This window comes from Lichenostomus cassidix, unplaced genomic scaffold, assembly GCF_008360975.1.
Source record: "Lichenostomus cassidix isolate B80296 unplaced genomic scaffold, HeHo_3.0 HiC_scaffold_33, whole genome shotgun sequence".
NCBI lineage: Eukaryota > Metazoa > Chordata > Aves > Passeriformes > Meliphagidae > Lichenostomus > Lichenostomus cassidix.
Window position 1 is genome coordinate 2,933,561 of NW_028147632.1, and position 13,654 is coordinate 2,947,214.

At 49.0% G+C, this 13,654-nt stretch overlaps 2 protein-coding genes and 1 long non-coding RNA gene across 5 annotated transcripts in view; 1 reads left to right on the plus strand and 2 right to left on the minus strand.

The window, feature by feature from the left end:
* The window catches only part of LOC146421510 (early activation antigen CD69-like), a 102,247-nt gene that overhangs the window by 80,839 nt on the left and 7,754 nt on the right, over positions 1-13,654 (minus strand). The gene's annotated exons all lie outside the window — the stretch shown is intronic.
* LOC146421512 (C-type lectin domain family 2 member B-like) overlaps positions 1-13,654 on the plus strand; it is a 186,571-nt gene that overhangs the window by 67,654 nt on the left and 105,263 nt on the right. The window lies entirely within an intron of this gene.
* Positions 77-9,256, minus strand: LOC146421517 (uncharacterized). Of its 2 annotated transcripts, XR_014848681.1 has the most exons (4): positions 9,166-9,256; positions 3,027-3,106; positions 2,513-2,614; positions 77-832 (listed from the first exon to the last, which is right to left on the minus strand). It is a non-coding gene; the product is annotated as an uncharacterized LOC146421517 (long non-coding RNA). The 2 variants fall into 2 exon arrangements; XR_014848680.1 differs by lacking the exon at positions 77-832 and having other exon boundaries at positions 2,491-2,614.

Consider the following 13,654-nt stretch of genomic DNA (forward strand, 5'->3'; position numbering starts at 1 on the left):
AATTTTTGGTAGATTCCAGGGCAGTGTGTTCTCTGCTAAATACTTTAGAAGGGAAATTAAGTCAAGATACTGATTTAGGGTAAAATAGAAATTACTAATGTAAAAGAGCTAGAAGCTGGATAATAGTAATAATAATATTTTTAAACTGATTTAGAGAGCCAGAGATTGTATAATGATTTACTAAGATATGCCAGCTGCGATCCATTTATTATTTTCTTAATGAATTTGTGCCTACCTGGTATCGGGGAGGATGGAGAGAAGAGCCAAGTAATTGAGAGAAACCACCAAGTGTAACTGAGCATCCCACCCTTGGACCCTGAACCGGTACAAGTTGGTTCTTAGGCTTGGACTAGGACCAAGGACCAAGGGAGCATGCGCAAGGGAACAGGGTGAACAGTTCATCGTGATGAAGAGGATGGAATCTGTCATAATTAATCATCGGGACCATTGCCCACAATTAATTTGAAGACACTGCGCTTGCGCGAGCATATTTAAATGAACTTTGAACTCATTATAATACGAAGCAGGGATAGGTAATGAATATGTATAGGGGCTTTGTCTAACTTCATGCATATGTAACCTGTAACCTAATATAAACCTAGTGAAGTGCTGCTGAGGGTGTGCATGCCATTGGAGGGGCTACCCGCCATGCACCCCAGCTGGAATAAACACATACCTACTTCATAACTATCTGAGTTGTGGAGTCAATTCGGTGCTTCATTTGGCACCCCAGATGGGACAAGATTTGCCTGGCTGCAGGATCGACTGAGGGGCTGACATCCTAGGCGCACCCCGGGATTTTCCTGGAGGACCTCCGCTCCTCGGCCGCTCACTGTGGGGGCAAACAATGACCACCTGCTACAGCGGAGAAACGGTATGTGTTTTGGGTATAGGGAAGCCTGTAAGTCGTATACGCATGGCTAGGGCTGCTGGTAAGACACAGAGAGACGTCCTGTGCGCAGCGTTGTCCCTGAGTGGTGAGCTTGCAAGCAACTGGTTAGGGCTGGCTAGGGGAAATCGGCAAAGTAATTCATCGTCCTTAGCTGGCAGGGGGGGATTCGCTGTCCGATAGAGTGGCCGCGAGCGATCCTGGTGGTGGGTCGAGTGGATCCCTAAGGAAACTAGTTTGAAAGAGAACTAGTTTGAAGTATTGTTAACACCGGTGTTGTGTATGTGTGTGGGTGCAGATTAGTCTGCACGAGCAAATGAGGAATTGCTTGATTAAGTTTGAGGAGTGGTCTAATAGAAGTGAATATTTGGGTATGGTTGTGAATTATTAGCTTTGGTGTATGAGTGTGGGTTTTTGGAATTTTTGCTGTATTTTGCTGTTGTGGTCGTAAAAGCGCTTATTGTGTTATATTATGTGTTTATTGTTGTGTTAGGGTGAGTGAGTGTATGCAGTTGTTTGAAATTGTGGTGGTAATTGAATAAAGGGAAACTTTTTACCGTGGCCAGTTGGGGCCTTTTTTTTTCGGTGACTACATCAAAGGAACATAGCTGTGCCATAGTTTGATTAGTGGGTTTGCAAGCTTGCAGAGTTAAGAGATACTATCTGTTATTGACCTGTCAGAGAGTAACGGTGCAGGTTGTAAAGAGAATAAGTTGGTGCATTATAAAAGTTTTGTGTGGACAAAATTACCAAGCTCTTTTTAGCAGCGGAATTGTAGACTCTTGAGTTAATTTACTTAGTGAACATAGGACTATACAAAGAGTGGTTGCCTTCATTTCTTTTCCTTTTCTTTCCCCTTCCTCCCTCTCAGTAATTAATCTTGATTTATTTTTCTTCCTCTCTCATACCAGCTTGGTTTTGAGTGAAATAAATGAGATGCTTGTCTGATGCCGAAAATACCTTTCTGTTTTGAGTGCAAAAATAATCACTGTAAGGTTTGGGCATTGTGTGAGTGTGCTGCACGCCACAGAAAGTGGTATTGTGTGTTCCGTTTGAGATCAAAGTGGTGTCCAGCGTGTGAGGATTCTGAAATTCAGGCTCGATATAAGATAGCTGAAATAAAAAGCGGAGATCTTAACGAAAGAGACACTGTTACTATTGTGACTGAGTGGTCAGAAGCAGCTGTTATTGCTTTAGTGTGTGGAAAGAGTCATTTAGTTTCTGAAACCTGGTTAGTGCAAGAGGAATAATAGGGGAAAAAAAAATCCAGAAAAAAGCAGAAAAAACAAAAACAAAAAAATCCAGTAAGTCAGTGTGAAAAGAGGTTTGCCTAGAAAAGAGATTGAACCAAGAGAAGGAAATAGATAAGATGGGAACTGGGCAAAGCAAAGAGGTTCCTAAAACAACTCCACTTGGCTGTGTTTTAGCACATTGGAAGAAAATTACAGGGAGCAGAAGTATAAAAGATAAAAGAACTCTTATTAAATTTTAACTTAGTAGTGGCCTTTGTACAGGCTAAATGACAGAATTAGATGGCCTCCACATGGGTTTTTAGAATATAACACACTATTATAATTAATGTCGTTTTTTTAAAAAAAAAAAAAAGAAGGAAAATAGAACAACCAGCAAAGAAGATGAGGCCGAGGAGGAGTCATTGCACACATGAAAGAAGACTGAAGAAGGCCGGAGGACTCCACCCTAGCAGATCCACTGGTTATAATGAAGCTAGGGGAAAAAGAAAAAGAAATAGAATTTTTGGTGGACATGGGGGCAACATACTCGGTTTTCAATAAAACTTTAATGCCGGTGGAGGATGATTATATCATGGTTCAAGGGGCAACTGGCCAATCTGAAAAAGCATATTTTTGCAAACCTTTAAAGTATAAACTGGGAAAGCAACGGGGTATTCACAAGTTTTTGTACATGCCCAGATCTCCAAAAGCCCTTTTGGGCAGAGACCTATTGGAACAGTTACAAGTAACCATTTCATTTAAAGATGAGGAAATTACTCTGGAGGTAAATGATCAACAATATGTTGCAATACTAAGTTTAATGCTCACAACCACAGAGGCTGAGGGAGAAATTAGTGAGGAAATTATGAATCAAGTATTCCCTGGGGTATGGGCAACAAACATACCTGGAAGAGCTAAAAATGCACCTCCGATACAAATTAAGTTGAAGGAAGGGAAACAACCAGTCAGGGTTAAACAATACCCCCTTAAGAAAGAAGACAAGGAAGGAATTAGCCCAGTGATTGAAAACTTTTTACAGCTAGGACTATTGAGAGAGTGCAAATCTGATTTCAACACCCCCATTTTACCAGTCCGCAAACCTGATGGGTCATATCGGGTGGTACAAGATTTAAGAGCAGTAAACAAAATAACTGAAAACCTCTATCCTGTGGTGTCAAATCCCTACACGCCACTAACTGAGCTAACACCTGAACTAACCTGGTTTACTGTTTTAGATTTGAAAGATGCCTTCTTTTGCCTCCCTCTCCACGAGGCCAGCCAGAAAAAAAATCGCGTTCGACTGGGAAAATCCCAAAAGTGGACGCAAAACTCAGCTCACTTGGACGGTGTTGCCTCAAGGATTTAAGAACAGTCCCACCCTATTCAGGGATCAACTATCAAATGACCTGGAATCCTGGGAAGCCCCCTCTGAGGAAGGGAAGCTATTGCAATACATCGATGACATCTTAATAGCTACCTGGACAGAAGACGTCTGTGTACTCTGGATAGTAAGTTTACTAAATTTCCTGGGGCTCCAAGGGTACAGGGTGTCCAAGAAAAAGGCTCAAGTAGTAAAACCAAAAGTACTTTATTTGGGCTATGAAATCAGTGCTGGGCAGTGAACTTTGGGACAAGACCGGAAAGAGGCCATTTGCCAAACCCCGAACTGTAAAGGAGCTACGGACTTTCCTGGGGATGACGGGATGGTGCAGGCTTTGGATCCTTCGTTATGGGGTCCTTGTGAAACCCTTGTATGAGCTCATCAAAAAGGAAAGCAGAGATCTTCAGTGGACAAAAGAGGCCACGAGGGCCTTCAAACAACTAAGAATGCCCTGATGTCAGCTCCAGCTTTGGGACTTCCAGATGTGAGTAAACTATTTTTTCTCTTTTCTCATGAGAAGCAGGGGATTGCCCTGGGAATACTAGCACAAGACCTGGGCCCATATCGACGGGCAGTTGCTTATCTGTCTAAGCAACTAGATGCAGCAGCCAAAGGATGGCTGGGGTGCCTCAGGGCTGTTGCAGCAGTCGTGCTAAACATCCAAGAGGCACGCAACTTTATCTTGGGCCAGAAAATGACTGTGTTAGTGTCCCATACAGTGTCTGCAGTGCTGGAAGTGAAAGGCAGACACTGGCTTTCCCCACGGAGGTTCCTGAAATACCAACTCATCATGGTGGAGCAGGACGATGTGGAAATAGTGGTCACTAACATTGTCAACCCAGCTTCTTCCTCAGCAGAAACAACGGGGAGCAGGTGCACCACGACTGCCTGGAAACTATTGAAGCCACATACTCCAGCCGTCCAGATCTGAAGGATACACCTTTGGATGATACAGAGACCTGGTTTACCGATGGGAGCAGCTACGTCATCAGTGGAAAGCGACATGCAGGGTATGCAGTCACCACCAGCAAAGAGGTAATAGAATCTGGACCCCTACCAATAAACACTTCTGCCCAGAAAGCTGAAATAATTGCTTTAACCCGTGCTTTGGAAATAGCCAAAGGGAAAAAGATAAACATTTATACAGACTCAAAGTATGCATTTGGAGTTGTACATGCACATGGAGCCATTTGGAAGGAAAGGGGACTGTTGAACTCACAAGGAAAAACATTAAACATGCACAAGAGATAACCCAGCTGTTGGAAGCAGTCCAGCTACCTGAGAAAGTAGCAATCACGCACATTAAGGCACACCAGAAAGTGAGCTCAGAATTGGAGGAAGGAAATGATCTGGCGGACAGAGAGGCAAAAGAAGCAGCGAAAGGTGAGGTGACAACTGAAGGGACTTTAATTCCAGACGGCCAAATCTCCCTAGAAGGTAAGCTAACCTTTAACAAAGAGGACAATGAAGAGGGTTGGGCTATTAATTACTGCACAGGGGAGGTTGGTCATTCCCTCTCATTTAGTGTGGGCACTAGTAAGAACAGAACACCAAAAGACACACTGGGGAATAGATGCCCTACACAAATATTTAATTGAAAGAATTATTGCCAGAAATTTATATGCTACCATCGCACAAGTAACCCGACAGTGCGACCTTTGCCTCCAAACTAGCCCTAAAAATATCCCCAAACCAAAATTGGGCCAAACTGGGAAAGGGAATGGGCCTGGACAGCAGTGGCAAATTGATTTTTTGGAACTCCCAAGAAAAGTGGGGTATCGGTACTTGTTGGTATTAACACATACCTTTTCAGGATGGCCAGAAGCCTTTCCCACTAGAACTGTCAAAGCCTGGGAGGTAACCAAGGTATTGTTACAAGAAACAATACCACGCTTTGGAGTTCCAGCCACAATGTCCTCAGATAGAAGACCACATTTCATCTCAAAGGTGGTACAACAAGTTAGCCATCATTTGGGCATAGACTGGGAGCTTCACACCCCATATGTTAGGAATCATTCTAATTTTTGTATTTGTAATTTTGTGAAGATCATTGGGTGTGACTTTTTGTATTTGGCACCAGTTGTATCTCATCAGTTGATAAAATCCAATTACACAATGTATCATGACTTATCAGCAACACCTATTGGGATGAACCTTACGCTGGTAAGACAATTGGTAGAGCACCAAGACTTAATTAACATGCTAAAAGGAATTCAAAAAAGTGGAAAGAAAATTTTAATAACCATTCGCCATGATACAGAGGAAATAAGCAGAGTCTTGCAAAGAGCCAGACAGGATGCAGATCACCACTAGTGCGATGTGCTTTTTGGATAGTCACCTACTGCAACTGGTATCCTTAATACATTATGTCAGACCACAATTGTTTTACTAATTTTGGTAGGTATTAGTCTTGTGTTATCTGTTCTGCTATTTGTCTGAAATTGTAGGATGTTAAAGAGGCTATCCATTTTAACTACCTTATCAAATGTACACGGTAAGGCATTGAGAGATACTTATCGCAGAAGCTTGCAAGAAGAAGACTCCATTTACTAGTAAAAGAATTTACTAATCTTATAGAAAAGGGGGGACTGATTTAGGGTAAAATAGAAATTACTAATGTAAAAGAGCTAGAAGCTGGATAATAGTAATAATAATTAATAGTAATAATAATAATAGTAATAATAATATTTTTAAACTGATTTAGAGAGCCAGAGATTGTATAATGATTTACTAAGATATGCCAGCTGTGATCCATTTATTATTCCCTTAATGAATTTGTGCCTACCTGGTATCGGGGAGGATGGAGAGAAGAGAGCCAAATAATTGAGAGAAACCACCAAGTGTAACCGAGCATCCTGCCCTTGGACCCCAGGACTGGTACAAGTTGGTTCTCAGGCTTGGACTAGGACCAAGGACCAAGGGAGCATGCGCAAGGGAACAGGGTGAACAGTTCATCGTGATGAAGAGGATGGAATCTGTCATAATTAATCATCGGGACCCTTGCCCACAATTAATTTGAGACACTGCGCTTGCGCGAGCATATTTAAATGAACTTTGAACTCATTATAATACGAAGCGGGGATAGGTAATGAATATGTATAGGGGCTTTGTCTAACTTCATGCATATGTAATCTGTAACCTAATATAAACCTAGTGAAGTGCCGCTGAGGTGTGCATGCCTTTGGAGGGGCTACCCGCCATGCACCCCAGCTGGAATAAACACATACCTACTCCATAACTATCTGAGTTGTGGAGTCAATTCCGTGCTTCAATACTGCAAAGGTTATTGGACCTGCAGGAGTAACTGAAACACAGCCTTTCTTCAAACCTTTGAAATTCAAACTGGGGAAGCACTGGGTAACTCATCAATTTCTCTATATGCCCAACTCCCCTAAACCATTGCTCGGGAGGGATTTACTGGAGAAATTAGAGGCTGAAATTAAATTTAAAAAAGGACAGGGCATACAAATCATGATTCCTGAGTCTAAATTTGTCGAAGTTGCTGTGCTTTTTATACAGCAGAAGTGTGGTGAAATCCCCACTGAGATTGAAAATGCTGTCAGTCCAACAGTGTGGGTCAGGGATGTTCTGGGAAGATCCAAACGAGCAGAACCAGTGAGTGTTGCACTGAAACCAGGAGCAATGCGGGTGAGACAAAAGCAACACCCTTGAAAACCAGAAAGCCGTGAGGGACTAGCAGCTGTGATTGAAAAGTTCCTTAAATTGGGGCTGTTGGTGGAATGTGAATCCAACTACGACACACCCATCCTGCCGGTCAAGAAGGCTGATGACAAAAGTTCTAGATGAGTGCAGGATTGAAGGGCAATTAACAAGATCACAGAGGACATACATCCAACTGTACTGAACCCCTACACTCTTTTGACCACACTGACAAATGAACTGGAGGGCACACGATGAGAGGCCCCGGCTGGTGCTGGCTCTGGAAGGTGCTGCCAGCTCAGCCCTGCCCTGTTGTCAGAGACTGAAATAGTTAATGCCTCAAACATTGATACAAAGTTTTGCTCATTATACCAAAACCGTATAAAGAAGCTACAATCAAAGAAACCTCCCTGAAGATACCTGACTGGGACTTTGGACTGAGAGTCAAACTGCTGAGATTCCATAAAGGGAAACCCTATTGTTCAATCATTTCAGGCTGAGGGAAAGGTGTGCACACACAAAGGCCAAAGCCACCGGGTGCACTGAGAATCATCCCTGGCTGAGTTTGCGGTGGGGGCAGAGCACAGCTCACAGAAGCCAGGCTGACACAAACTGCCCAGCTGTGGAACCCCCAACCCCACAGGCCTCATCCACGGGACTTTCACGTGAGAGGAGCTGAGGGGAGTCACAACCCATCACAGACCCCCAAATGCCACAGGAGTGCAGGTGATGCAAGCAGAGTCTGCTGCTAGAGGCTGCCCCTGCCCCGGGGGGACATGCTGGACATTGCCTCTGGCCTGAGCGTATATTAACCCTTGGCACTCTGTGCTTTTGGGAGGAACATCACCACCAAGAAGACCAGCTGGAGAGGATCAACGCAACATCGTTGGGATCCACGGATGGTGATATTTTCTCTTTCCCTCTTTCTGTCCCCCCCACCTCTTTTCTTACTTCTCTTTTTCTCTCTTTTCTTCTCTCTCTCTCTCTCTCATATTTTCTATCAAATAAAACCCATACTATTGATTGGCATATGGTCTCGTTTGTACCTTAATTCGGGCAGAGGTATTTCTAAAGAACCTTAATATTTGGATCATAATACCTGTCTCTGCTCCCCGGCAGCACCTGGGGACACAAACACAGTGTCAGAGAGCTCCGGGCCCAGCTCGGCCCTGCAGCCCCAACCCCTCTGGCTGTGCAGCTCCGGCCTGGGACAGCCAGGGACAGGCAGGGACAGTTAGGGACAGGCAGGGACAGTTAGGCACAGCGCCCGGGAGCTGCCGAGGGCGGGAACAGGGCAGCTGCGGATCGGGCTCAGCCTGCCGGGTGGGAAGAACCAGCAGCCCTGAGTGGCTCAGCATTGCTCCCTGCATGCCCTGCGCTGAGGGTTGGAGCTCAGGGACAGCGAGCGCTGCAGCGACCGGTTGGTTCTTGCTGTTGCCAGGAGGCGGAACCCGGTAGGGAGTGCGGAAGTGAGAGTGCGGAAGACGGCGCGGACATAGCGGCGCGCAGGTAGCGCAGTAGGCCACCAACCCAATATGGCGGGAGCTCTGGCGGCCCGCCAAATACCCCGAACTGCTCTCTTTTCTCCTCCAGATCGCTTGGCTTGGCAGACACACTCAAGTTCCTTCCATCGCCTGCCAGCCCCGGGCACGGACAGGTCCCGCTGCACCAGGGGCGCCCAGCCCGGTGCCGCATGGCCGGGAACAGTCCCGGGAATGGGAGTGTGCTGTGCTGTTCTGTGCTCTTCTGTTCTGTGCTGCGCTTTTCTGTTCTATCCTACCGACAGCAAGCGGGACGAGCCAGCGCTGCTCCGGCAGCAGCGGCAAGGAGACCGCGGGCAGCCGCTCCCTCAGCGGCCTCAGGCCAGCGGCAACACGGCGCCACAGCCAGGGAGGGAGGGAGGGAGGGAGACGGGAGAAGGAAGCCGCCACAGCCCCCCTGCCGCCCCCTCCATCCGCCCGCAGCGAGCCCCGAGCCCCGGCACAAGGCAGCGCGGCTCCCACCTGCGCTGGGACAGCCTCTCCGAGCTCCGCCACCGCCCCTTCCCGGGCTCCGCTCCTCTCACTGCCGCCGCTGCTCTCCCAGCTCCGCCGCCCCCCACGTTCTAGCTCCGCCGGACCCCACGCCCCGCCGCCGCTCCTCCAGTCCAATCCCCGCCGCCGCTCCTCCAGTCCCCGCCTCCGCTACGCCCGCCGCCGCTCCGCCCCGGGTTCCCCCACAGCCTGCCCCGCTCCGCTCCGCCCCACATCCTGCCCCGCTCCGCCCGCCGCTCCGCCCCCCCGCACAGTCCATCCCCACCCCGCGCAGTCGCAGCGGCGAACGGGTCCGGATCGGGGCAAGGGGCGGAAATGGGTTTGATTTCTCTTCTCAGCTTTACAGTTGCAGGGTGAATTATGGGAAATGTTGCTCGATGTTACTGCTCTGTGGAACTGGTAATTCACGTGTGGAATCTGATTAAATGCTGCTAGGCGATACTCCTCTCGAATTGCTAAATTCAGGAGTAAATCAGGTTAAATTCAGGTATAAATCAGGTTAAACGCTGTTAAACGTTACTCCTCTATTAAATCGTTAAACTCAGACACACAGAGGGAATGAAAGGGACTTTAGAAATTAAAATGGGGTATTTTTGGGGAAAAGAGCAAGATTTTGGGGGATGGAGTGGGATTTTGAGGAATGAAATGGTTCGGAAGTGGAACTTTTTTGCGAGACAAAAGTGGGTTTTTGAGGGGTGAAGTGCAATTTTGGGAACAAAACGCATTTTTAGGAGGTTGAAGCGGGGTTTCTCGGATATATCGGCAATGTCCCCATAGCCCCCCCAGACCCCTCCGCGGCCCCAAAAAACCCGCAGTTCTCCACACAAAACCCCCAAAACTCACCAGCAATCCCCACATCTCTCCCGCTCCCAAAGCTGCTTTCGCCGCCGCCATCATGTCGTCCAGCGCCTGACCGAGGAGAGCGGTAACGGTGGCTGTGACGTCACTTCCGCTGCTCCACCTCCCCCCGGCGGGGCCGCGGTGAGAGTCACGTGATCTCGCGGGGCCTTCGTTGTTTTATTTCTTTGGCATTAAATACTTGTTGATCCTCCCCGCTGTCCCTCTGTTGGAAAACGGATCAGGTTAAAACTTTTGTATAACTTTAGTCAAAAAGTTCTGCTTATCTTAACCCCGGAAAAAGGAATTTTAGGTTTCTTTCAGGACATTGTTCTACCGGACGAGGTCTGGTGGACTCAGCATTTCAACAGATTGGGAGTGACCCCGGAGATAACCAGAGAGATAAAGACTATGAACAGAACATTCGCCGGGACCTTGTGGTTATCAGCAGGACATGGTGGATATCACAAACAGCTACCCCAGACCACCTCCAGCAGGGCTGAAGACATCCTGGCCCGGAAAAAAGACTGATGAGAAAAACTGAAGAATGAAGAATCTAATTAGCATCAGAGGTGAAGAGATTCGAATCCAATAGGAAACTGAATACTGGGGGTTTGCTCAACTTTAGACCAATGAACACTGAGCCAATGCTTTCCTATGTATTTTTACTGTATAAAATATCTGAAGATTCGGGTAAAAGCGTGTATCGTGGAATGATTCTCCCTGCACAGCCAGGCTGTGTGTGGATGAGATGATTTCTGTGGTACATCCTGACCAGAACAACATCCTGGCCAGATAATAAAGTAATGCCTTGACTCTCTGACATTAAAAATGTTGTTAGAGAGTTTTATATTTTTTTCCTGCAGATTCGGTGACACCTCGTGTCCCCTCAGCACCTGCAGCCCTGTCCCTTGCCCTGCTCCCCCTGCCCCGGGGGCTTCAGCCGAGCCAGAGCCTCTTCCCAGTGCTCCCAGTGCTCCCAGTCTGCCCGTGCAGCCTCCAGCAGCCAGCGAGGCCTTCAGCTGGGCCGGCAGAGAGGAGCTGCTGGAGCTCCCAAATCAGTTGGGTTCCGTTTGTCCTTCCCAGCCTGGGGAACAACGATTTGGGAGTTTTGTGCCCAAACGCTGTGCGTTCCTCCGCTCAGCCCAAGGGGTTTGGGGAGATTTTGGCTTTTTGGGGAAACCAAAGCGATGCACGGAGCTCACCCAGCACAGGGCAGCTCTGCAGGTGCTGAGCTGGATTGAGCCTGGCAGAGGAGCAAAGTGGCTCAAGGATGGCAAAACAGGGATTAATTAACCATTAATTAACCTGACAAATTGCTCCTAATTAGCGGGTAGCAGAAGTGAGGCCCCAGGCGCTGAGTCAGCACCACCACCCTCAGGGCTGGGAAAGCAAAGCTGGTGGCTCGACAAAGCACTTTGTGTCTATATTCAGATACCTCTAGCATTTCATTGATCAATTCTCCAATGTTTCATTTCTCCTTCAATGACATTTTACCAACTCCCACCTCTCAGAGATCAGGGCCAACCTCCTGCTCTTCTATTTTCACCATTTTAGTGCAGCCAGGAGAGGTTTTTATGGCAGCACCTCCTGCCACGACTCCCTCTCCTTTTCTCCATGGGGACAAACCCCAAACCCCCATTTCCCTTCCCCTGGAGACAAAATCCCACCCCTCCCAGCCCCTCCCCGGGCTGTCAGGGCTGTGACGAGGGCAGGAAGCTCCAGTCCAGCGGTCAGAGATGCTTTGGCTTCCTGTCCCCTCCTCTGAGCCACCAGTGCAGTGTCCCCAGGCTGTCCCCAGGCTGTCCCCAAGCTCTGCAGGGACATGGAGGATGAAGAAGGCTACATGGCGTTGGACCAACGGAGCAAGCGGGGGGCTGCAGGGAGATCCTCAGCCCTGCAGGGTGCAGGTAAAGGGGTTCAGCCCCTCTGGGGACCCCCAGGTGGGTGGGGGACAGGAATTGGGGGATGCTGGGGCTGCTTTTGGGGTGGAATGGCTTTGGTGCTCAGGGATCACTTTACCTCCTCCTCATCCTCCTCCTCTTGGGCTCAAAGCTGGGTTTGTGGGATGATTTCTAAGCCCTGACTGCCCCAGGCTCCTGTCTGAGCTTCATCTCTGCGTGGAGAGGCTGAGCTGGGCTAACTGAACTCCACACCAATCGCTGTTCCAGGGTTTGGTTCTTCCTGGGGGTCACTGATTGGAACAAAAGCCCCAAATCTGCCCCAGTTCTGCAGCCCTGCCATGCTGAAGGGCTGCTGATGCTTTTGGAAATCCTCATCCAGCTCCTGATGCTCCTTGTCCATCTTCCCTGAGTTCTGGGGGTTCCTGCTTTGTTTCCTTCATCTGCTCCTTGTGCTTTTTCCTGCTGACTCCAGTTTGGGTTTCCCTGAGGAGAAAAACCAGCAGGAGAATCAAAACTGATTGGGTTGGGAAAGACCTCGAAGATCACAAAATCCAAACATTAATTAAAAGATTTAATTCCTGCTGCGAGTAACTCTGCAGGGAAAACCCATCGAGGTTTGAACCCTGGGGGCTGCCGGGCTCTGAGCTGTTCTTGGGGACAAAACAACCCAAACCTTTTTGGTGACACCATGCGATCTGCTGTCCCCTCTGTCCCCTGCAGCTCCAGGCTGTCCTCGGTGGCACCGCGTGGCGCTCGGGGCTGGCTGGACCGGGAATGTCCTGCTGGGAGTGGCCGTGGTGGCTCTGGGCTGCTCGGGTGAGTGTGGGGAGGGGACAGGGGGGACACGGGGGGACATGGGGACAGCCTGACAGTGAGGAGGTGACCCGGGGGGTTGTGTGGCCATGGGGAAAATGTCTCGGGTGGGTCGGACAGCCCCGGGCTGAACTCGGGCTCACCCAGAGCCACCATTCCAGCAGCCCCGTGTTCAGCTGGTGGGACATGGCTGTTGTCACCCCCAGCACCCCCAAACCCCCCCGGGCAGGCGGCAGGGAGACCCCGATGGCTGCTGGATGTCGGGGAGACCCCCAGAGGGGCAGGGCTGGGGGAAACCCCCCCAAACCCAGGGCTGCCAGCTGTGCCCGTGTGGGGCAGGGGGTGCTGAGCAGCTCCTCAGCCTGGCCGCAGAGCCTTGAGGGGGACAGAGGCTCTGCGGCTCTCTGAGGTGGCACCAGAGCCGCGGTGACACCTCGAGGGGCCACATCCTGCCACCGGCACGAAGCCACCGTGGGTAGGGACAGCTCTGAGCAGGGGGAGCTCAGGGCTGCAGAGTTTGGGGCTGGCAAGGTGCTGTTCTTGCTAAACTTCCTTCCTTCCTGCCTTCCTCTCCTTCCTCCTTTCCTTTCCCTCTCCCTTCCCCTGCAGTTCTCCACCGGGACACCAAGGGAAGCCTGGAAAATGTCCTCTCTGAGCTGCGGGAATTCCTCTGCCCCTCACAGCCGCCAGGGAACAACCCCGAGGCTTCTCTGCTCCTCAAGCTTCCCCAAAATCTCCTGGAAAAACCGGATTGGAGCCCCAGGAGCAGCTATGGGTGTGCTGGGGAGAGAATGGGAATGGAGAAAATGATGGAAGAAATGGGAATGGAGAAATTGGAACAAATGGGAATGGAGAAAATAATGGAACAAGCAGGAATGGAGAAAATGATGGAACAAACGGGAATG